The sequence below is a fragment of the Cupressus sempervirens genome, chromosome 4, assembly GCF_028749045.1.
Source record: "Cupressus sempervirens isolate cs-2001-9-10 chromosome 4, ASM2874904v1, whole genome shotgun sequence".
In the NCBI taxonomy this organism is placed as follows: domain Eukaryota; kingdom Viridiplantae; phylum Streptophyta; class Pinopsida; order Cupressales; family Cupressaceae; genus Cupressus; species Cupressus sempervirens.
In genome coordinates, this window is record NC_143121.1 from 894,390,717 (window position 1) to 894,417,678 (window position 26,962).

The 26,962-nt window shown below is 36.7% G+C and overlaps 1 long non-coding RNA gene across 1 annotated transcript in view; it reads left to right on the forward strand.

Moving 5' to 3' along the window:
• The window catches only part of LOC149564280 (uncharacterized), a 75,112-nt gene extending 48,483 nt beyond the window's left edge, over nucleotides 1-26,629 (forward strand). The window contains exons 3-4 of the long non-coding RNA XR_016363593.1: nucleotides 25,936-26,084; nucleotides 26,420-26,629. This is a non-coding gene — a long non-coding RNA (uncharacterized LOC149564280). The remainder of the gene's footprint in view (nucleotides 1-25,935; nucleotides 26,085-26,419) is intronic.
• The last annotated feature ends 333 nt before the right edge of the window (nucleotides 26,630-26,962 follow it).

A 26,962-nucleotide genomic window follows, 5' to 3' on the forward strand; every position in this document is an offset into this window, starting at 1 on the left:
TTGTACTAGAGCCTTTTTATCACATACTTGACACATTGTCATCTTGGTTCCTCATACCTTGGTATATAGTGTTGAATACAATATCAAACTTAGGTTGTTCACACCATTGCAGTAATACTTTATCAATCTTATCATTTCCCCCCTTCCTTCCATACTCGTGTCTATTTTGAGAGAACATTCATGTTCTCCTATCCTGCATGTCCTCTCGAGGGGGAATACCTCTCCACACTCGTCGCTCTTCCATGATTGGGGCATCATGCTGCTATTCTTATTCTTCTATCCACTATTTTTTTTTTTTTTTTTTTTTTGTGATATAACATCACTAATGCTATATCAAAGAGGGATAAAATGTAGAAACCTAAAATTGTCCAATTGAGCACAATGACCCTTATCTTACCTAATTAAATAGATATTTATTATTTATTTAATTTTAGCCTTATCGTTCCTTTAATTAAATAAATTTATATTTATTTATTTACATTCATCTTTATCCCCTATGTGAATATGTTAGTGAAGAATATCTTGAAAATTATTTAAATAAGCGCAACCAACGATTATGATAAACTCCATACCTATAATTCACCTTCACCTCCTAGAATATACTTTTACTATTTAAAAATTCAACCCATAATTATTTCACCTTATATTTCATAGAATATTTTTAATATTATATTTTATCCATTCTTTAACTTAATATATACTTTCTATTGAAACTAATATATGCATAGACATCAATTCATCAAAATCCATATAAAATTTTATGAAATCATTCCCATTACTTCTTTAAAGTGGAAAAAATTAAGAGTGAAAATGTCACCCCACCTTACCAATTTAGTTTTGAAAGGAAAACAAAATATTAAACTTAAATAAAATTTAAAAAGAACAACTTAAGCTGGCAAAATTATGTCCAATGAGCAGATCTAGGCAAAACCTTCCTCATGCCTTCTATTTACTTTTGTCTATAATTCATTGACAATAGCTTTTTCTCACCATTAATGAGAACACAAAACTCATTTTGATAGAAAACTCCATTGCCATTCAGATCGACCGCTTCAATCATCGCTCTTAATTGATCTTCACTCATCGCAAACTCTGCAAATTTGTAATGCCTTTCCCAGCAGATAGAAGCCATGGAAAAGCTCCGCCATAAACTCCTACACTAATTTATCCACCATCACTGGCAAATAATCGTCAAATCCTTCAATCTCTTCCACATTCTTTGTTGTTTTCACCATTATTAAAAATTCTTTAGAAAATCTTCTTTGCCTTTCCCGGAAACCTAATTTTCCATTCCTCTTGCTTTAAACATTTATGGAGAGACATCGGAGACACTAAATAGGGCTTTAAATCTAGTTTGATAAAGGCTATTGATAATGCAGGTAATTTCACGAAAAGTTAAATTATTTCCAATCAGCAAAAACATCTGACTCATGGAACTCCTTGTGCAAAGGCTCGAAAAAATCAATGTTATCATACATCCTTAAAGCCCTACAAAACTGGGCCTATTGATGGTTTCGGTAAGGATCATATTTTCTATTTCTCATTCATCTTTTAAATTCCTCCTCCATAATCATGGATCATAGATTTTGGCGACATAGAAAATACTAACATGCATAAATTAGCATCCAATTAGCACACTAATATACGATTCTGGCCTTCTATTTTGATTTTTTTATAAAATGCACTAAAACCATTTGATTTGATGCACTAAAATAAGGTTTGCTCATGGACTTTTTCGGAAGAACATCGCAAAACATCTGATTTTTAGAAGGTTTGAGTTCCTCTTTTCAAGTAGTGGCCAGAATTATAAATAATGGTCTGGTTCAAAACTTGTATCAACCTAATTTTGCATGAGGTAATAAACACTTATATTCCTCTCCAAAGATCCCACAAATCCAATATTTAATGGAATCCAATTCCGTTCCATTTTTAGATCCGTATGTTTTCTAATTTAAAATGAAAAATGATACTCAAGCCAGATTTCAAAGTGTAAATTTAGAATGAAAATCCAAAACTAAAATGAAGTAGACCCTAATACAATACCGTCTATCTACAGATAAGACTAGTATAGATATCTTAAATAAATCTATCTAAAAAAATGCCGATAGATATCACTACAAAATAACTATAATTTAATTTACTAGATCTAAAAATATTTGTATTTCTTTTATTTCCATTTATTTAGTTTTTTTATTAACTAAGCTTTTTATTTTAATTTCTTAAAAAATGGATGATTTATATCTCCAAATATTATAATTTAAACGGATATTTATGTAGTATTTATTAAATTATTTTTAAAAGTATATTCTATTTATAATAAGATTTAAATTTTTGACATGTAGATGGTTGTCAAATTTAACCTAGAAGAGTAAAAGTTAATATTAACACACTCACACCATCCCACTCCCCCATTTTGCCATTGTAGAATGCCTATCGGCGTTAATAAGATAAGATAATAGTAATGTCCAATAAGAGACCACAACACAGGTCTACGAGACTAGGAGCTTACAGCCAAGAAGATAACACCAAACAGAACACCAAATGATGCCGATAAAAGAGCAAGCACAAAACCTTAAATAGAAGAAGAAGAAGAGAGCAAGAGTCACGCCGAACAAAAGTGAATAAAATTGAAAGTAAATAAAATAGAAATGATCAATGTCACATAATAATGGAAGTTCCTTTTTGAATGGACACTACTGATTACTTTCCCTTTGTATATATCATCGTTTGAAGTGAAAGTTGTGTCAAAATTTCTTTCTTTACAACAATTTTGTAGTACTTACTAATATACTATAAACAATTGGCAACTAGTGGTGGAAACCAAACACAATCTTATATATGAAGATTACTAGAGAACTCACATTTCTAAATATCCTTTTATTATGTTCCCACCAGATTGTCTATATGACTATTGCACGGTAACATTTCCAATTACAAGTGTGAAAATTAAATATTGTACGAATTTTGTTTTAATTTATAAGTTATAAATTTTTATACAAAAAATTGTGCATCAATCAAATCTGTATGTCAACATATAGCTCTCCCTAGCAAAAGTATAATAAACAGCCTCAATTAGCTAGTTGAAGCCTTGGGGAACTTATTTCTTTAAAGAGAGATGTGTAATCTACATGCTTAATATCAATGAATACAAAAAAGAACATTAATAACTACAAACATTAGAACAACATAGGGTGTATAGAAAGAGATTCCCTGGAAAAATCCTTAAAAGAGATCTTCATACAAAAATCAATAGTTTTCTCGAAACAAAGTGATTAAAATCTAGGTTGTTGATGATCTAGGTTATAAGCTTTGGTGGAAGAAACCCTTTACCCCTCCCCTCATCAATTTCTCCAAGCCAATCACTATTTTTATAATGTTGAATGTCAGTTACAATTTTTATATGATGTTCATGAAACTCAGGTTATTCTTTTCCACAAATGCCTTGTATTTTGAAAGCTTCACGATCAATTGGAAATACTAGTACTCACCGACATACTAGCATAAATCGAAAGTGACTTATACTTTGTAGAATCATTTGAAGTTGTTTCTACAAGGAGGGATGACGGTAAATGATTTTTTTTCTTTATTTATTATAATCTATAAATAGATATCTCCATAACATCAAGATGCACAATGATAACAACTGACAACTAAGTTATTGGTATAAAAACATAAAGCTATAACATGGAAACAAACATAAAGCTACCATCAGCATGGACATCTAGCTTGACTTTGAATTAGAGAAGTTATTAAAATATAATGTTGCATCATAAGGATACATCAATTTAGTTAGCATTTGAGAAAATTTATAAAGCATATAAATACACGGTGCCACTTCTATAGATGTTTTTGTACAATGTTCATGAAAATCAAAGGTTATTCTTTTCGACAAATGCCTTGCATTTTGAAAGCTTAGCAATCAATTGGATATACTAATACTCACCAACATACTAGCATAAACTGAAAGTGAAAAATTTGTTTCTATAAGGAGGGATGACCGTAAATGAAAAAGTTTATTTATTATAATCAATAAATAGACATCTCCATAACATCAAGATGCATAATGATAACAACTAATAACTAAGTTATTGGTAATAAACACAAAGCTATGACATCGCAAAAAACATAAAGCTACCATCAACATTGACATCTAGCTTGACTTTTAATTAGATAAATTATTAAAAAATAATGTTGCATCATAAGGATACATCAATCTAGTTAGCATCTGAGAAAATTAATAAAGCATAAAAATACATGTTGCCACTTTTATAGATGTTTTTGTATGATGTTCATGAAACTCAAAGGTTGTTCTTTTTCACAAATGCCTTGTATTTTGAAAGTTTAGCGATCAATTGGAAATACTAGTACTCACCAACATACTTTGTCTTCCCTTTTGTCTGCCATCTCCTCTACCTCTTTGTTTTCCACTTTCTGCTCCTCTTTCTATTCTTTTTCTTCTTCCATGAATTCTTCATTCTCTTCCCCACCCTCTCCCTTTCCCTCTCCTTTCTTTTTAGTGCATTTCCCCTCTTGCTCATTTTAATTTCTATGCTACCTCTTCTTCTATATCTTTTTCTTCCACTTCTATTGAATCTTTTTTTGTTCTTGATTTTAATTCTATCCATACAAAAATCAAGAACATTAGTTCACAAAAAACTACAAAGAATCACACAAGGAGAAAATGAGGACGAAGGTTTCAAAAGAGAATGTTATCATTCAAAATCTATTAGAAAATAACAGTACACACTATGGATTTAAAACACAGGCAATTTTTGTTAGAATATGAAAAGATTAATAACCCAGAAAACTAGTGCAAAGAATAAATATCTAAACTATGAATGCAAATGATACAAAATTAAAATAGCAACATAGAGTTAGTCTCCAAGAGAGAAATGTAAATGCTAGAAGCAAAATAGCATTAAGAGGATGCAAAAACAAGAGATGCAAAAACAAGCCAGGTAGCATGCCTATATAGGCTAGGAAGAGGGAGGAGGTGGCAACACCAACCAATGAGGAGCAACCATCTATCGGACTAAAGATAGAAAAGTATCTTCCCAAGATAGCTAATGGATGCTCACATGTAGGAAAGTGACACCTCACAACCATTCACCTAATAAGGCATGCTTTATTAAGCTAAGCGAGATTATTAAAAGTGTAGGAAAAACTTAGCAAAATAGAAAAAATAAAAAATTACATTAACACCCCCCCATAAGCAAAGCTTAGGTGGATGTAGAAATGGGTCTCGACAAGTCAAGCCCGATGAGGTACCCATGTACATAAGAGTTCCCAAAAGAGAGAGAAAAGAGACTCCCAAAAAAAAAGTTAGGACTCCGAGTGAGAGGAGGAGGCCCGCCAAAAAGATGAAGCATCTCGCACCCCCAACAAAGCTCGCAAATGAAGGAACTTGCTCTTAGTGAAGGGTTTGGTGAAGATATCAGCAACTTGCTCAAAAGTCGAACAATAGCGAAGGTCAATGACATGACCATGGATGAGCTCCCGAATGTAGTGCATGTGGACCTCTATGTGTTTGGTCCGCTGATGATGAACCAGATTCTGTGAGATCTGAATGGCAATCTGGTTGTCACAAAATATGACTGATGGCCATCTAATCTAGATACCAAACTCAGTGAGAAGATGTTGAAGCCAAATGGCCTTAGTGGTGGCATTTACAACCCCCCGATACTCAGCCTCAGTAGAAGATAGAGCAATAGAAGATTGCTTTTTGCTCGACCAACAAACAAGACCTGACCCAAGTGAGAAGCTATACCTTGAAGTAGACTTGCGATCCTCAGAATCACCTACCCAATTTGAATTTGTGTAGCCCACCAAATCAAGCTCAATACCTGCTGCGTAGTGAATCCCACAACTATGAGAACCCTGAATGTAGTGAAGGATCCGCTTGGCTGCTTTCCAGTGCAGCTCATGGGGCTCCTACATGAATCGAGAGACCATGCCTACAACATAGGAGATGTCAGGTCTCGTATGAGTCAGATAAATGAGACTCCCAACAAGTTGGCGGTACAAAGTGCCATCAACAAGTGGAGAAGAACATTGAGCCTCAAGTTTGACTCTAGAAAGGAAGGGAGTCAGAGCAGGCTTACAGTCAGCCATTTGAAACCTTGAGAGTAAATCTAGAGCATACTTGGACTGTGTGATGGTGATCCTAGAAGGAGACTGAAGGATCTCAATCCTGAGAAAGTAATGCAACAAGCCCAAGTCAGTCATCAAAAAATTGTCCTGAAGGGCCACTTTGACAACCTTAATGGTGAGTGAAGAACTTCTTATGATCAGCAAGTCATCAACATACAAAACCAAAAATAGAAGTGAATCACCTTGTTGCAAAATGTAGACTTTAGGATCAGAATGGCACCGAGTGAACCCAACTGATAGAAGGAAGGAGTCCATCTTGGCATACTAGGCTCGAGGAGCCTGTTTGAGGCCATAGAGAGACTTTTGAAGATGGCACACAAGTGAAGAATCCTGAAGGAAGCCCTGTGGCTGCTCCATGTAAATCTCCTCATGAAGGTCACCATGAAGAAAAACACTTTTCACATCCATTTGATGTACTTTCCAATGATTAGCTGTAGCAATGGCAAGAACAATTCAAATGGAATTCATTCGGGCAACTGGCGGAAAAGTCTCAGAGTAGTCAATCCCAGGAACCTGGGAGAATCCTTTGGCGACCAAGCGAGCCTTGTGTTTGTCAATTGACCCATCTACTACAAATTTTGTCCGATAGATTCACTTACATCGAACAAGTTTTCTTCCTTTAGGAAGAGGGACAAGATCCCAAGTGTGGTTCCTCATCAAGGAACTATACTCTTCCTACATAGTTGTATCCCACTCAGGAATACCAGAAGCCTCATGAAAGGACTGTGGATCTAAGGCAGTAGTAATGAAGACATGTGGAGCATCCTGGAATTATGAACGAGTTTGCATGGTGTCTGATGGATCCCCAACCCAATCATTTGCAGACTGCAAGGTCTATCTAGCCCAAAGTGGATAGGAAGATGGAGAATCTAGAGGGAATCATTAACCTTTGAATGATGACTAGGAGAGGAAGGAGGTGAGTTCTTTGAATTACTTTCTACATTAGAAGTAGAGGTAGAAGACTATTCAGGTGAATCTGACTCATCAAAAGATCTATCATGTATTCCAAGTGACTCTAATGTCAAGGTAGAAGGAGTTGGAGAAGTGATAGAAAGCGAGCTTGAAGATCCCTCCTCAAACTGAACACTCCTCTCAATGAATAACTCATGTGTAGTAGGGTGGAACAACTGATAACCCTTCACACCATCAGGATAACCTACAAATATGCAAGGTCTGCTTTGTGGATCCAAGGCCTTACGTTTCTCTATAAGAATGTGGGCCCATGCAGGGGAGCCAAAAACTCAGAAGTGCTTAACTGATGGTTTTTGACCGCTCCAAGCTTCAAAAGGAGTAACTCCCTTCAAGGCTCAGTGAGGAACATGGTTTTGGATATAACAAGCACAGTTAATGGCTTCTGCCCAATACTGTGGTGCAAGAGATCTAGAGTGAATCATACAGTTTTCCATTTCCTTCAAGGATCTATTCTTCCGTTCTGCAACAACATTTTGTTGAGGATTGTATAGAATTGAATGCTGTAAATCAATCCCCTCTGACGTGCAAAATCTTTCAAACCGATGGTTGACATACTCACCACCATTGTCTGTGCGCAAAACCTTGATGGCTTTCCTAGATTGCTTTCTACAAAATTTTTGAAGTCTTGAAAATGATCAAATACCTCTGACTTCTGTTTGAGAAAGTACACCCATGTATATCGAGAAAGGTCATCAATGAATGTGAGGACATATCGGGCCCTGCTGAAAGAAGGATGTTGAAATGGACTAGCCAAATCACTGTGAACTAACTCTAGTATCTGTGAAGCTCTCCATGCCTTACTGTTGTCAAACTTTTCCTTAGGATGCTTACCAAGAATGCAACCTTGGCAAACACCTCCTGAGAATTGAACCGAAGGCAACCTTGTGACCATGCTCTGCTGGTTGAGTTGATGCAAATAGCGGAAGTTAAGATGGCCAAACCGCTCATGCCATAATTTACTCACATCATTAGAGTGAGTGAGCAAAACAGATGAAGGAGGATCAGGAACAAAGTGAGAAAATTGATAGAGTCGTGACCGATGATCTGCTCTCCTAACTGCAAATACAGAATCACTATGCAACTCACGTATCTCCACTAAATCAGGAGCGAACTCAACCCACTTGCCTGAACCTGTGTGAGTGATCTACTATATTGATAGGAGATTAGTTGATAATGAGGGTACACGAAGAACATCATGGAATGTGCCATCCCCCACATCAATAGACCCTCTCCCACACACCTCAATAGAATGTCATCACCCATCAAAATAGAAAGCATAGTACATGGCTCCAAGGATGCAATTTTTTCCTTGGATGAAGCCATGTGGTGTGAAGCACTCGAATCAAGAACCCAAGTGGATGGTGATGAAGCAACTGCAACAAGAGCCTTGCCCTTTCCTTTCCCTTTGTTGTTTTCTTTTGCCTTGTTAGACTCTTCATTAGAACTTTGTTTGATAGACTCAGGAACACTAATATTATTCTTCTCAAGAATGTATGTCAAGTGATCAATTTGTTTCTTCAAACATTTATGTTCATCATGACCAGGTCTTTTACAATAGGCACATTTAACCTTTTCTTTCTTAGGCTTATCGCCCTTAGAGGATGAGGTATCAATAGTTGCTTTTGAAGCAATTGGTATTTGATCCTTTTTTTCCTCACTATTATTTTGTTTCTCATCCTTATTATTGTTGTTACTACTTTGTCCTTTTTGTTCTTTTGTGCCTTGGTTGGCAGCTAAGGCATGTGACTTAGAGGACTTAAGAGTGCCCATCTGGATTAGCTTGTCCTATTCTCGAGTGAGATTGACATCAAAATCATCTAGAGATGGCATGGTGAATTGAGTACCAAGTGCACCCTTAGTAGCATAGAAGGTAGAGACAAACACAAAATATTCTGAACTTAGCTTAGAGAGAATACTAAGAATCAGTTGTTCATCTTTCTTTTCAATTCCGCATTGTTTAAACTGCAACCTTAGTGATTTCAATTTGGTGAAAAAATCTTAGATTGTGTTGAAATTGCCTGGACTTAAATTAATTAATTCATTTTCCAACATATGACCCCTCATTGAATCTTGTGTGCCAAATAGTGTTTCTAGCTTTGTCCATATTCATTTGGTGTATCCAAAGACTCAATGTGAAATAGCAAGTCAGGAGAAATAGGCAAACACAATGTTCCATATGCCTCATCACATTTGTTAAACCACTTAGGCTTATCTTCATCTTTATTAGGTTCAAGTCCCATAGTTATCCTATTTAATCCAGCTTTCCTTAAGTGAATTGTCATGCGTGATTTCCACTCAAAGTAATTTTATGGAGTTAGGATGGGAATATTTGTTTGATCCATGATGAAGAAATTCAGAGAAGAAATGCTAAAAAGAAGAGAACTCAGCCACGACAATGCCCCCCTGCCTTTTACTCAATCAAAGAACCCCCAAAAGAAATATGATTTGACACTTTATTTTAGTGCGTTTACAACTACCACTAGAAAGAAATACTTAGTGGTCTTGATTTCAATGCATTACAAACCCTCATGAGGAGCATATGCTGAAAGTGAAACTTAGGCACAATAATCAAGGAAACAAATAGCACCACTGTGATCTACTCGAAAATCATGCACTTTCAAAAAAAGAATCGCCTCGATACGAGGTCTTATGAGAAAGTTATGATCCTCCGAAGTTTCCAAAATTTGAACTGTGCACAGTTATGGCCAAGAATCTGCAATTTCTGAAAAATTTATGCATGAAAATAAAATAAAAACTCCACTAGTGGATAGAGCACAAAAAAATAGCCAAGGTCATAACAAGAATTGTCAAAATTGAAGTCCGTATGAGCAAGAGCGAGACATTTGAAAACTATGTTCAAATTTGCGACTGCCAACGGAGAGGGGTACGACTGTAGCTTTCTGCACTCGATCCTGTAAAATATATAGATTGCATGCAAAATATAAAAGATACCCAAATGGTTTTTCGGGGCTGCAAACAAAACCCAGAAAGCGTTTCTTTTGCTGATGTACAAAAGATGTAGCTGTAGTGTAAATCCGACACCTTTAACAACAAAAAACGGCCCCAACAACCAAAAAATGACCCTAGCAACCAAAAGATGTCATGAAAAGATTGAATTAGCTACCTAAGTCGATAAATGGCATGCTGGAACCTGCAATATTGATTGAAAACACCAAATATACAAGTTGGTTGTTAGATTTGAGATTGAAACCCCAATTTGCAACTTGTATGACGATCTCTAATCTCTGTGAAATGAAAGCCAAATCTAACTTTCTCAAGCTTGCTAGACACATTGGAACAACTAGAAATGCTGCAATCACTTAGAGATTAAAAATGTTTTTGTCAAACTTTTTTGATTATCAAGATCATCCGAAGATGGGAGAGAAGAGCATATTGGGTTTTTCAAAAATTTACAATAAGATTTATTAGCCCCCCCCTAAATCTCTCAAATAAGGAAACTAAAATCTACTCTTGCACGTAGAAAAGCTTTGATACCATGTTAGAATCTGAAAAGATTAATAACCTAGAAAACTAGTGCAAAGAATAAATATCTAAACTATGAATGCAAATGATACAAAATCAAAATAGCAACACAGAGTTAGTCTCCAAGAGAGAAATGCAAATGCTAGAAGCAAAATAGCATTAAGAAGATGCAAAAGCAAGAGATGCAAATACAAGCCAGGTAGCATGCTTATATAGGCTAGGAAGAGGGAGGAGGTGGCAACACCAACCAATGAGGAGCAACCATCTATAAGACTAAAGATAGCAAAGTATCTTCCCAAGACAACTAATTGATGCTCACATGTAGGAAGGTGACACCTCACAACCATTCACCTGATAAGACATGCTTTATTAACGTAAGCGAGCTTATTAAAAATGTAGGAAAAACCTAGCAAAATAAGAAAAATAAAAAACTACACTAACAATTTTTGGCACTCAAAATGTGAAAGACACAATCTAAAATATAGATTATTGCAGACATGTCCAAGCATGTTGTGAGCACATTTCTAACTCAATGAGGAACACTGACCATGAACAATTTATGACAAGGTTGTAGTTAGTGTAGAAATGTTGAGAAATACTAAAGAAAGAACTTATGTGTGCAAAGGATATAAATCTTTGGAAATGCCCAAAATCCATGACCCTTGATAAATCCGGCTTCTTGGTGGTCCTTGGGTGCACTTTTGCAGAGGTCAAAAATATGTTCCACAAGAACCATAATTCCTAAGCTCTTAAAAAATGCAATTGACCAAAAAGATTGGAGCACACATTGTACACCATTGTGGATTTACAAAACATAAATTTTCCTCTCCTTCATTTATAGAGTAGAATTTTTAATCTCCTCTCTCCAAAGTCTCTTATGCATCTTCTCGATGCATTCTTCTTAATAAACCATAGTCCTCTCGAATTTGACCTTTCTTCTTCCAAGATTTATATTGGTGATAAAATAGTTTATTTAATAATCTTGATTGAGTGAAGCATGCATAACTTTATTATTTATGCATGCCTCACTCAATCAAGATTATTAGAAAAACCACTTTTTTTTACCGATGTAAATCTTGGAAGAAGGTGGTCAAACTTGAGAGGAATATGGCTTATACAGAAGAATGAATCAAGAAGATCCACAAGAGACATTTGACAGTGGAGATTAAAAATTCTGCTCTTTAAATGAAGGAATAAAAAAATTGCTCTGTAAATCCACAATGGTGTAGAATGTGCACTCCAATCTTTCTGGGCAAGTGCATTTTTTAGGAGCTTAGGGATTATGGTTCTCATGGAATATATTTCTGACCTATGCCAAAGTGCACACAAGGACAAGTGAGAAGCAAAAATTATAAAGGGTTGTGGATTTTGGGCAATGCCAAAGATTTACATCCTTTGGACACATAAGTTCCTTCTTCAACATTTCTCGGTGTTTTTGCATTAACTAAAACCTTGTCATGAATTGTTCATGGGAATTGTTCCTCATTGAGCTATAAATGTGCTCAAAACATGCCTGAAAATGTCCAAAATAATCCCTATTTTAGCTCCCACCTTTCACATTTTGAGTGCCAAAACTTGCATGTGTTCTAAATCCATAGTGCGTATTGTCATTTTCTAACTGATTTTGAATGATAACATTTTCTTTTGAAACCTTCATCCTAATTTTCTTATTGTGATTCTTCGTTAGCTTTCGAGAACTGCCACTCTTGATTTTTTTATGACTAGGATTAAAATTAAGAAGAGAGAAAGATTCATCAGAAGAGGAAGAAAAAGATACAAAGGAAGAGGTAGTGTAGAAATGAAGATGAGAGAGGAGAAGGAATGCATTGAAAAGAAAGGAGAGGGAAAATGAGAGGGTGGAGAAGATAACAAAGAAGTCATGGTAGAAGATAAAGAAGAGAGAGGAAAACAAAGAGGAAAACAAAGAGGCAGAGGAGGTGGTAGACGAAGACGAAGATGAAGATGAAGACGAAGTGATAGAGACACAACCCAAGACCAGAATGAACACAATAGGAAAAGGGAAATATTATTATTAGTGAAAATCTGCTACTACTTTTAGTACAAAGGAAACATACCCAAAAGCATGCCCGATGGGCTTAAAATAGTATTATTCTGGAGAAAGAAATCGTCCTCACAGTATCTTCTCTCAAACTCCCCTGAGGACTACCTTTACAGTGTTAGAAACTTTCTTAAATAGACCCCAAATGGTTTAGAGTTAGGAATACATTCTAGAATATGCCAGTTGGCATCCATCACCAAAATAGAAGGTTTCAGAAGTCACGTTAGAAGTCGGTGTAAAATTAGAAGAATCCAAAAATAGTAGGCCAACTTTCGAGAGGCATAACTTTTGAATTGGGACTCTGATTGATGAATTGTTTACATTTCTAGAAAGTTCTCAAAGCACTCTATAGCCTTGTGGACCAGCTTCTCTTGTTCCCCATTTTTTGGGCCCTTACAAGGCCGTTTAGAGTCTCAAATCTGACTTTGAAGCGCTCTTAGGAGGTCTCTAGGAAATTTAAAACTGCAATAACTTTCTAATCGTAAAGCCTTTTAACCTAATTCTTTTTCTGGAGCACTTTAAATTGCAAATATACTCATCCCTCCAACTTACACCCTCTAACTCATCATAATTTTGACTCAATTACAAAATAACCCATTTTCTACTTTGACACGTATCTCAAGGTGCTCAAAAAATCTAACCCAAAAAACTAATAGTAGAACTGTGAGAGTTGGAACCTTTATTTGACTCAAATGGGTATCCAAAAATGAAAACACATTAAACATAGACTATCTCTAAGTATATTTTTGGGTGATATAGGATTGCCCTTACACCACTGGATGCTCTTGCATCAGACACCTAGGGTAGATTTAAAAGTGACTTGTCACTTTATGGCTGGTAGAAAAAAATTAAAATGGGAAACCTCTGCAACTAATATCCAAGTTGAGTCTTCTATTGGTCTTCCTTTCCACTTCACCAGGTACTCTTCATACTGCCTATTTCTGGTACTCCTGCCCGCAAGACTATTCAAAATCTCTTCTATCTCCTCCTTCTTAGAAGAAGAAATTGGACATGGCTCCAACATCAACCCCTCATCTGCACCATCATCATGATATTCTATTAAGTCTGCAATGTTCAAGATAAGAGAAATGTGAATCCCATCTAGCAACTCCACCTCATATGCATTTCTCGAGTCATATTTTTTCAAAATTTTGTAGGGGCCAAATTTCTTCATCTCCAGTTTGTTGTAAGTACACACTGAAAATCGTTCCTTTCTTAAGTGTACCTTGACTAGATCCCCTACTTGGAACTCCTTATGTCTCCTCCTTTGATCTGCCCTAGCTTTATACTATTGATTTATCTTGGTAATGTGTGTGTGGACCTCCTCATGTAGGCTCTTGATATGTTCAGCAAATTCTTTTGCTTTGACACTTGTCCTCTCCCCTTGCTCCATCTTCCTCAATTCTGGTGCAATCCATGGGCTACTTTCATACACAATTTGGAATGGTGATCTACCAGTACTCCTATTTAAAGAATTATTGTAAGCAAATTCTACTTGTGGTAGAATCAAATCCCATCCCTTGGGCTTATCTCCCACTAAACACCTTGGCAAATTGCCCAGACTTCTATTTATGACTTGTGTCTGTTCATCAGTCTGCGGATGATGTGTACAACTGAACTTCAATTCTGTCCTCAACTTCTTTTACAAAGTCCTCCAGAAATACCCCACAAATTTAGTATCTCTATCGGAAAAAATACTCTTTGGGAGACCATGTAGTCTCACCACCTCCCTGAAAATTAAATCCGTAGTATGTACAACATCATGAGTCTTGTGGCATGGAGTGAAATGTGCCATCTTGGAGAACTTATCAACCACCACAAATACTGAGTCATTACCCCTTTGTGTCCTCGACAATCCAAGAACAAAATCCATACTTATGTCCTTCCATGGCTTTGATGAAACAGACAATGGCTAATAGAGTCCAGTATTATGACTAAATCCTTTGGCTGCTTGGCATACTTGACAAGTCTACACAAACTTCTTCACATCCTGTAACATTTGAGGCCAAAAATAATGTTATCTAAGAATGGCAATGGTCTTATCTCGACCAAAGTGTCCTGCCATCCGCCCACTGTGTTTCTCTTTGATCAATTTTTCCCTCATGGAACTCCTTGGAATGCACAATTGACTACCCTTGAACAACATACCATTCTAAATCAAATAATCTAGCTAACTGGTTCTGTCTATAGTAACAAGTTCTTTACAAGCCTTCCATGCTTCAACAAAACCAGGATCCTCAGGGTATAGATTCTTGAGTTCATCAAACCCAACCACTTCAACCTACATTACTGCCAGCAACAACTGTCTCCTACTTAATGCATCTACAACCCAATTATACCTTCCACTTCTATGTTTCAACACAAATTTATAGCTTTGCATGAACTCTACCCACTTCAAATATCGCTGGTTCAATTTACTTTGGCTATTTAGGTATTGCAATGTCTGGTGATCAGTATACGAGATAAATTCCTTTGGTAATAAGTAATGCCTCCATTTTTTTAAGGCTTGAAGTTGCATAGAACTCCTGATCATAAATAGAATAATTCTTCTTTGCATCATTCAAATTTTCACTAAAATATGCAATAGGCTTACCTTCTTGGCTCAATACAACCCCAATAGCACTGCCACTAGCATCACAATCTACCTGGAACACTTTACTAAAATCAGGAAGTGCCAACACAGGTTGTTCTATCACCTTCTTCTTCAACAATTCAAAACTCCTTGCAACTGCTGTAGTCCATTTGAAATGTCCCTTTCTCTGATTTTATATGATATTTCCAACCTTTAATAAGATCTTTAAGATCAAACAACTAATATCACAAAGATCCACCAAATTTCTCAATAAACCCCAAATCGGGTATGCCAAAAATAGTGCCAAAAGCCTTCACAACTTCACCTGTTATTAATAAATCTGAAAGTGGAAATTTTTACAGAAAGTTCAGCAGCATAATAGCCTACAAAATGATGTTTCCAGATCTATATAGCCTTTACAAAATAGCTCACAAATGTAGGACAAAAACTATGCTCATCGGGCTCCCGAAATTAACACAAAATGCCCGGAAACACCACAAAAACACTAATAAACTATCTCAGAAGTTTACTCACGTCCCAATACATATATTTAGCTCTATTTTAACAGCTTAAAGTCTGAAATACAGCAGCAACCAAAACTGATATGAAATGCTCAACTGAAAACACCAAACTCATGCAAAAAACACACCCAAAAACCCACAAATCTACACTGTTCAGCACAAAGGCAAACTCTGTATGAGCATGCACATGGAATGGCTTCAAACTCCCATCCTTAGCCTTCCTGGAAACTTGCAAACTTCCGTTCTTGGGTGTCCCTGAAAACCTGCAGACTCCCGTTCTTGGGTCTCCTTCTCCACAGGTTTGACAGCCTCTGAAGAATAACAAAGAATGAGCGAAAATCAAGTCTGGAATCCCCCCCAAAATGCCTCCAACCCTCTTTAAAAAAGGCATAACATTAACTCACGTCCAAGAGAGGTTAATGAAACATATTTTAATAATAATTATCATTTATTAGTCCAACGGTTTCCAAAGATTAACTCCCTTTTTTCGAAACTTCACTTTCTTGGGCCTGCCTGTCTTAGCAAAGATTATTATTTTTTAATTATTTGAAAAGGGGACATGATAAGTCCTCCCCTCCCAAACATTGCTTGTCCTCAAGCAATGGCTGAACAATAAACCAATCAATCCTCCTGGATCCCAAATGTAGTCATGAACTATACTACTACCAATTAACACACTCCTGCAAGATCCTCTGCAATATGACCAAGAGGAATCCATAATCAAACTGGCAATTATAGCTCAACCAAACTCCAAAATCACCATTACCACAGTCAAAAACCCATGAGACACAAACTCTTAGAATATCAAAACCCAAGTAAAGTGGACTACCAACATAGTAAATACCATCAATGCATTCCACTGGCCTATATGGAATGTACAATCCAACTCTGCAACAATGGTGAATGCTCTCAAATGAAACTATACCAAGTATGGAGAATCCACACACTGTACAACTCCTGCAGTCAACACAACTCTGTAGATTATTGGCCACTATCTCATAACCATAACTCCCATGCACCCCTGATGGTGAAAAGCCATCATAAGATAAACAACAAGAAATGGAACCCAAACCAAATTTTCCTGCCATCAACTCCTCAGCATAAGGATCAATTGTTAACTGATGTACATACCCTGCAGTATAATGTTGATTAAAAAAACCAACCTCAGTCAACAGCTCACCATGAACAAGTGATACAACCCACTGTGACTGATCACTAGCTAAGTCAGGAGATGTCATAGCCAAAGGAGTAGAATCAATAACAACACTTGCTGAAGCATCACTCCAAAACTCCTGCTCTAAGTCATGTATTATCAAGCTATCAACTACAGAACCTGTCACCATGTCGTGCCCATCACAACTCTCATCTCGAGGCATCAAACTATTCCATAACTGATGATAAGCACTAGGAACCAAAGTACATCTCTGTATCATAATCTCATCAACATGGTCATCAAAGGTAAATTGATGAGCGTACCTCACAGTGTAATGTCAATAGAATGCGCCAATCTCAGTCAGTGGCTCAGACTGTAATCCAGATGAAACTAACTGCAATTGATCATCAACCATGTTAGAACTGACTACTACCTCCAAAGATATCACCAAGGGAGTAGTATTACTAGCAGGAACCATGCCAATTGTCGACTCACCAACATCACACATGACCTTTGATACATCTCTAGTCTCTGTGCCTTCAGTACTAGAGGCCACCACCTTGTTAGGCATACAATAATCTGCTACAATACCCAACTCAACTAAACTTGACTCTAGTAGGAATGAACCTGATATGCCAATGTTAGTATCAAGGATGGATGCATCCCCATCTCCACTGTCTCTGACAATCTCTGCCATGGACATCCTCGAATCACCAAACACCATAGCTTGTGACTGTATAGAATTAGATAAAGACTGTAGTCGCTCTAACTCCATGGTCACCTTAGCCAAATCAAACTGTGACTCCTTGAAAGCCAACTGTGTACTCTCAAGAATCTCAGAAGTCACCTCAAGCTGCTCAGTAAGCTCACTCACCTCATCTTCCTTGGCCAACAATGCATCATATGCTGTACTACCCCACTCCATAAGATAATCTCTGTCAGCTACCAACTGTATATGAGAAAATGTTAGTATGCTAATAGAAACCAAATTTAAATAAAGCTTCTACAAACTAAACAAAATTCATAAACTTCAAGATAGACTAAGATGAGGTCTTAATTGAGAATATGAGCCATTAATGAGCTCTCTCAATAAGAAGCTCTCTTGTTGAGTAGCTTTGTCTAAATAGATAGGATGTATGCTCAAGCTTTATGCTTCAAAAAGGGCTTCAATGGATGATTGTGGATTTTTGGTGTGGATAGATGGCTTTAGTATGGATTTGGCTCTCAAAATAGCATTATAACTTTACTTCATGGATTGTGTTATTTTGCAAAGGGGAAGGATCCAATTTATAGGCAAGAGGCTTGAGGGATTGAGGGCTAAGATGCAAGGATGGGAAAAAGCTTATGGAAGGCTCAGATTGCATGAGAGGAGAGCACATGGATTGTGCTTCCTTATAGCCAATCAAGGAGTGACACATGTCACATGGTGAGAGGATGGAGGAAAGGGCAAGGATGAGTCAACAAAGGAGGCTCAAGAGATAAAATCTTCATAAAGACCCTCATAATGACTTGTAAGAGCAATAAAAGGGCTTGTAAGAGTCATTTATGACCTAGTGGACTTCATAAAGTTTTATGGTTGAGATATTTTGAGGGTGATGAGAGCAAATTCGACTTGGACTTGATTAGAAATGTTTTAAGCTTGCTTAGGCTTGTGCAAATGATTAGAGGATGGATTAGGATGGTTTAGGATTAGCTTAAGGATAGGCAAGTGGATGGCATTTAATGAGGGTGGGTGAAGGAAGAGATATTTGTTTACTTTGGCTTGGGTTAGTAAGTTTTAACCCATGTTTAGGGAATGTGACAAGGTTAGGAGGGGATTAGGATTAGGTTTAAAGACATCTTCTAGAAGAGTCTAGATTTTGGATGAGGATAAAGACTTTCTAGAATAGTCTAGAATTTCCTAGGATGAGGATGAAGACTTTCTAGAAGAGTCTAGAACTTCTTAGGGTGAGGATAAATTAGATTTTTAGGAAATAAATAAAGTTTTATTTATTTCAAGGGTTTGGGTTGAGGAGATATTTATTAAAACTTTTTTAATAAACATGAGGATTAATATTTAATTTTAATTAAATATTTTGAGTTGGGGTTAGGGGTAGGAAATGATGAGATTAGCCTTTAATCGAAATTAAAGAGGGATTAGAAGATTTTGGAAGAGGTTATTGGTCATAAGGAAATTGGCCAATTTTTGGGCAAAAAATAAATTTTTTATTTATTTTAGGATTTTTGGTCAATTTATTAATTAAATAATTAATAAATAAGGAAATAATGTTTAAATAAGATTTAAACATTTTTGGGAGGGATTCCTTAATTAAATATTTTTAATTAAGATAAAGGGATTTAATGGCATAAAAATTAATTAATTAATTAAATAATTAATTAATTAATAAATGATGATGTCATCAGGACTTTTTCAGAAAATAAAAATACTTTATTTTCTAAAGGTTTTTAGGTGTCTACACCAACTGCATATAATTCTGTCTCAAAATCCGAATAGCCTCCCATAAAGAGTGGATCTCTGTCAAGGAAAGATAACTTCCTTCCTGCTCATCACTAGTAGGAGAACCCCATCCATAAACTGCTAATAACTGACGAGCAACATCAAAATGTTGGCAAGTGATAGCAATGTCTCGGTCACTAACTCTCAACTGATTAGACACATGATGGCATTGGCTTGACTGTCTCTTACAAACCTCCTTTGATGCACTGTCTAAAGGAGTATCCTCAAAGTTACTAGTCTCTAGAGTATTACCATCCATGTCCTGTGAATCAACTCTAAAGCTCATATCAACATACAGAGTATCAAAAACTGTAGCACTGCTGTCCAACTCCTCTGTACCCAAAGAAACTAAGTCTTCAAAATTGCCCACTACATCCTCCTGGATGTCATCAATGCCAATACGATCCTAGGACTCATCTGTACACACTGCCAAATATGAAAGATCATCAACACATTCCAGCAAGTATGGTCAACTGGATATATGAACAAAGCCCAACACCGGTGTATAAAAAATAATACCAACATCAGACAAGATACTGGCACAAGAAAAGACAACACCGTGTAATCTGCTAATCAAATCCATGATAGCACCCAAACAAACACTGCTACCAAAAAGTGTTAAAGATCTCCAGTCAACTGAATCCCAAACACCAATATAACAATCTCGAGTCCATATCCATAAACTAGAATCAACTGGTAACTCAAGCAAACTCCTCACCTGAGTAATATGACCAATACTAACTCCACATACCTGTCATGATGAGGTAATGAAGTCACAATACTATCTTCACTCACCTTCAGCTGGCGGGATAAATCATGTGAAGTACTACCTGCCTCAACCTCATGTGATGAAGCATCTAACTGCGCCTGGTACTCTTTCTCAGCAAAGTCATGAATGCTCAATGTCTGCTCATCTCTACCAGGTATCTCACCATCCTGCACAACAACATCCTCATAATCATCATCTGAACCCACTACACTGTAGTCACTGCCTGTTGTAACTATACCATCCTGAATACCTGTAGCATCACCCTTTGACAACCTGTAAACAATTGTCTCAATTTGAGTATCAAGTTGACTGTTACTATCAATCTGTGTAATATCCTTTCCCACCACCTCCTGTGGCAAAGTAGAATCTGAGACCTCTACCTGGCTATCAGCTAGTTTCTCAAACTCCTCATGCAAGTTCTTGGGAATTGTATCATCTGTCCTGTGAGAAAATCTGCCAAATAGAAATCCAGTCAACTTATCCAACTTACCTGGGTCAGATAACATGTCATTCATTATACGGTGGTGCTCAACCAACTGTTTAGACATGTCATTGCTTATTTTCATAAGTTTATCTCGAATGTCTAAATAACCATCCTTTCTACTATTTTGACTCCGGCTATCAATTGTCCAAGATCGTTCCCTCTGAGACTCTGTACTATACCTGTCCATTCTGGATAAAGTAGAGTGTGACCCCAATAGGATATAACTTCTTTAAACACCAAGAACTAACACACAAATGATTATAAGTAGCATGCAACCATAGATTTGGACATGCAACTGATTAGAAGCAACATGCAACCACCAAATTATGACATGCAAGATCTGGGTAGTTGTCAAAACTGACATGCAAAATCTGGGTAGTTGTCAAAACTAACATGCAAACTTCTACAACCACCAAATTTACCAAGAACTAACATGCAAATGATTAGAAGTAGCATGAAACCATAGATTTGGACATGCAACTGATTAGAAGCAACATGCAACCACCAAATAATGACATGCAAGATCTGGGTAGTTGTCAAAACTGAAATGCAAGATTTGGGTACTTGTCAAAACTGAAATGCAAACTTCTACAACCACCAAATTCACCAAGAACTAACATGAAAATGATTAGAAGTAGCATGCAACCATAAATTTTGACATGCAGCTGATTAGAAGCAACATGCAATCATAAATTATGACATGCAAGATTTGGGTAGTTCTCAAAACTGAAATGCAAGATCTGGGTAGTTGTCAAAACTGACCTGCAAACTTCTACAAACCCTCAGGTTGGCAAGATCATGGCTCTGATACCACTGAAATGTCCCTTTCTTTGATTTTATATGATATTTCCAACCTTTAATTAGATCTTTAAGATCAAACAACTAATATCACAAAGATCCACCAAATTTCTCAAGAAACCCCAAATCGGGTATGCCGAAAATAGTGCCAAAAAGCTTCACAGCTTCACCTGTTATTAATAAATCTGAAAGTGGAAATTTTTACAGAAAGTTCAGCAGTATAACAGCCTACAAAATGATGTTTCCAGATCTATATAGCCTTTACAAAATAGCTCACAGATGTAGGACACAAACTATGCTCATCGGGCTCCTGAAATTAACACAAAATGCCCGGAAACACCACAAAAACACTAATAAACTATCTCAGAAGTTTAATCACGTCCCAATACATATATTCAGCTCTATTTTAATAGCTTAAAGTATGAAATACAGCAGCAACCAAAACTGATATGAAATGCTCAACTGAAAACACCAAACTCATGCAAAAAACACACCCAAAAACCCACAAATCTACACTGTTCAACACAAAGGCAAACTCTGTATGAGCATGCACATGGAATGGCTTCAAACTCCCGTCCTTAGATTTCCTGAAAACTTGCAAACTCCCGTTCTTGGGTCTCCCTGGAAACCTGCAAACTCCCGTTCTTGGGTCTCCTTCTCCACAGGTTTGACAGCCTCTGAAGAATAACAAAGAATGAGCGAAAATCAAGTCTGGAATCCCCCCCAAAATGCCTCCAAACCTCTTTAAAAAGGGCATAACTGTAACTCACGTCCAAGAGAGGTTAATGAAACATATTTTAATAATAATTATCATTTATTAGTCCAACGGTTTCCAAAGATTAACTCCCTTTTTCCGAAACTTCACTTTCTTGAGCCTGCCTGTCTTAGCAAAGATTATTATTTTTTAATTATTTGAAAAGGGGACATGACACCATTTGAACTCTTTTCTATCCCCCCTTATTGTTTCAATTAGGGGTGCACATATGCCACTGAAATTCTTAATGAACTTCTTGTAAAAACTAACCAGACCATGAAATGATCTCACCTCAATAGCAAACCTTGGAGTAGGCCATTCCAAGATGGCTTTTACCTTCTCTAGATCCATTTTGAGACCTTCAAATGATACAACAAACTCCAAGTAGATTAACTCTTTTTTTACAAAGCTACACTTCTTCAAATTAATCAACAATTTTTCTTCCCTCGACCTTTCAAAGACACTATGAATGTGCAATAAATGTTCATCCAAAGTGTTTCTAAAAATTAAAATATCATCCAAATAGACAATAACAAATTTTTTCAAGAATTTTTTTAGTACTTCATTCATAAGCTGCATGAAGGTGCTTGGCATTTTGGTCAGTCCAAAGGGCATGACTAACCACTCATATAGACCCTCCTTAGTCTTGAATGCAGTTTTCCACTCATCTCCTTCTCGTATCCATATATGGTGATGTCCACTCTTGAGATCTATCTTTGTGAAATACTAAGCTCCACTCAAGCAGTCCATAAGATCATCCATTCTTGGCAAAGGGAACTGATACTTGATGGTTATTCTATTTATAGCTTGAGAGTCTATGCACATTCTCCACTCTCCATCCTTCTTTGGTGCTAGTACTGCAGGTACTACACGTGGACTCAGGCTCTCTCAAATCAAACTCTTCCTCAATAGTTCCTGAACTTGACTGTTTAGCTCCTCAATTTCAGTAGGAGTCATCTTATGAGCAACCTTGTTAGGAAAACTAGCTCTAGGGATTAAATCTATCTGATGACTGATTTGCCTTATTAGTGGCAACCCTTCTGGAACATTATCAGAGATGACATTTCCATACTCACTTAATAGGTTTGAAACTTCAAGTGGAATTTCACTACTACCTTCCTTATCTTTTCTAGGAATCATAGCATAACACATACGCTGATGTTTCATGCCATCCAAAAATTTTCTAACACCAACAAGACATATCCTAGCACTACTACATACCTTTTCACCTTCCTTTATCATGGGCTTCAATTTGTGGTGAACTCCATCCTTTGTTAGAGACCATGTATTTGCATGACCATCATGTGCAACATGCCTATCAAATTGCCACAGTCTTCCCAATAATAAATGATAGACATTCATTGGAATAATGTCATAGAGAACTTCATTGTGGTAATTCCCAATCTTGAAGTTCACCAAAGATTGTTCACTAACCAGGACCTTATGATCATCCTTCACCCAAGCAATCTGATATGACTGGGGTTGTTTCTCCCTCTTGAGCTTTAGCTTAGAGACCATCTCCTTTGACACCAAGTTTTCAGTGCTGCCACCATCAACAATCACATCACAACATTTATCCTTGCACTTGCACCTAGTACGAAACAAACTCCTCCTTTGTCCAGGTTCAGTCTCACCACTTAGTAAGACCCTTTCATTTACTATAACCTCTCCTCTTTCTGCATCCTCTGAATGTGATGATTGTGCATCCTCATCCACATGAGCAACCCTTGCTTGACCATCAACTCTCCTTTCTATCCTTTGTCGTTGAGGGCGTTCAAAGGCATGAGACCTTCTTCATTGCAATAAAAATAGGTACCACGAAAACCTCCTCTTCCTAAACCTTGTCCACGTCCTCTACCTCTTACTCTCTGATCTCCAAAGCTTTGATCATGGGAGTGGTTGAAACCCTCATTCCTCTGGTTCCTATTAGTACCCACATCTTCATTTTTCTTCTGGTTCTCATTTTGGCCTCCAAATGACCTACCACTGCCCCTTCCTCATTGACCATGGCGTCTTTTCCTTCCTTCAAACCTTTTGTTTAGCTTCTCTTCAACTTGCAGGGAAAACTGGTATGCCTCTTCATTGCTGGCCATTCTAACCAGAGTTAACTCCTCTTGAATGCTAGGTCGTAACCCACTGAGGTAACAGGCAGCCTTCTCCTTATTTGCTTCTGCATGCCCTGCCCTAATAAGAAGTTGATAAAATTCCTCTGTATATTCTTGGACAGATTTTCCTACTTGCTTTGATCCTTGCATTTTCTTGAACAAATCAAGCTTGTGATCAACAGGAATGAACTGCTTCTTTAGTTTGTCCACCATGCGATCCCATCTTGTGATTTTCTCCTTTCCTCTTATATTTATTTCTAGCTGAATCTCTTGCCACCAGATTTTGGCATGGCCTTTGATTTTGGCCTTCACAAACTTAACCCTATCTGGGTCCCTGATATTCTCGTACTCAAAATACTCATCTAGTTCATTGATCCAGTCAATCAACTCATCTGAGTTTGGATTTCTGGAAAACATACCCACACCAATTTTAGGTCTTTTTCCAAGCTTAGAAATGACCCTAAAAAGCCTCTCCTCTGCCTAATTTAGGAATTCCCCATCAACTTCCCCTTCCTATACAATATTTTCTTCTTCATTTTCTTCCTCACTTTCGTTGCCTGCGGCAACATTCAGTCCTCTGCAGATCTCCTCCTCGAATGCTTGAACTTTTCTCTAGAGGGCTCTAACCTTAGAAGTAACAACTCCAGCCCTTCCACCATGTTCCCTTCATGGAGGCATCTTTTTGTGTCAAACCCACAATCACACAGTCTTGATGTAAATCGCCTCACAGTCAGTGCTCTGTCTACACACTTAGGAAAACCCACTTTGATACCACTTGATGGAGACACAACCCAAGACCAGAATGAACACAATATGAAAAAGGAAATATTATTATCAGTGAAAATCTACTACTACTTTTAGTACAAAGGAAACAAACCCAAAAGCATGCCCTATGGGCTTACAATAGTATGATTCTCGAGAAAGAAATCCTCCTCACAAAACCTTGTCTCAAACTCCCCTGGGAACTACTTTACAGTGCCATAAATGTTCTTAAATAGACCCCAAATGGTTTAGAGTTAGGAATACATTCTAGAATATGCCAGTTGGCATCCATCGCCAAAACATAAGGTTTCAATAGTCACGTTAGAATTTGGTGTAAAATTAAAAGAATCTAGAAATGGTAGCCCAACTTTTGAGAGACATAACTTTTGAACTGGGACCCCGATTGATAAACCATTTACATTTCTGGAAAGCTCTCAAAGCACTCTATAGCCCTATGGACCAGCTTTGCTTGTCCCTCATTTTTTGAGCCCATACAAGGCCGTTTAGTGCCTCAAATCTGACTTTGAAGCACTCTTAGGAGGTCTCCCAAAAATTTAAAATTGCAATAACTTTCTAACCATAAAGTCTTTTGACCTGATTCTTTTTCTGGAGTGCTTTAAATTAAAAGTATAGTCATCCCTCCAACTTACACCCTCTAATTATTATAATTTTGGGTCAATTACAAAACAACCCATTTTCTGCTTTGATACATATCTTGAGGTGCTCAAAAACTCTAACCTAGAAAACTAATAGTGGAACTGTGAGAGTTGGAACCTTTATTTGACCCAAATGGGTATCTAGAAATGAAAACACATTAAATAGAAACTATATCTAAGCATATTTTTGGGTGATACAGGATTGCCCTTACACCACTGGATGCTCCTGCATCAGGAAGATAAAGAGGCAAGGAAGAAGCAGAAAGACAGGAAGAGTGGGAGGTTAGTGGAAGAGAAGTTGACAATTGTGCGTATGAAAGGGGATGAGGAGCTCTCATAGATTAAATTGGTATTAATGTTTTCTCCTATCTTTTTCTTCTTCTAATTCAATATTGTTTTGAGGGATTATATGGTGAAATTAAGGGGACATAAGATTCTTTCATCGAGGATATGTTTTTGGGGATTCATACCTGTGTCTAAAAAATGCTTTGTTCTCATTGCATCATTCCCTAGATTCATTCATAATTCATATCATAATAAATGCTCCCACAAAATACATTTCTTTATTCATTCATCCAAAACCAATTTTGAAATAAGGGAAGTATGTATATAGTCAATATTAATTAAAATAATATACACCTGAATTTGATCAACCAAATTCTAATGCAAACCATTTCCTTGCAGACCACTCACATCATGCATTAGAATGAGGAGATATGGATTTGAGTATGGAGGATAATGATTTATGTTCAATACATGGCTATGCTTTCCAAATATTTCATTTAAATAGTTAGAATGTTTTCGAGAGCTTCATAAATTGCATCCACCATTTGTAAACATCATGTTACAAAATCTAATTATATACTTTGGTACTCTCTATTATGTAATTGAAAATTAGGCCCTTCTATAGAGAACCTGTTGTACTTTGATAGACATATTACATAATATATGTTACTATAATTTTTTTGTGTTTATTTTATATTCACTAATGGTCTTGTATTGAAAATGAGGCCTTTCTATAGAGAACCTGTTGTAGTTTGATAAACATGTTATGTAATTTTGTTGTGTTCATTTTATATTCACTAATGGTCATGTATTGTACTATCATTGTTTGGTTCTAACCAATGATGCCCCATATAGATTCTTCTTCTTTTCTACAAAAAACTTGGATAGGAAGAGTGGGGGAGTCTGTATTCCCTAATATAATGGAATCCAATTTTGTTCCAT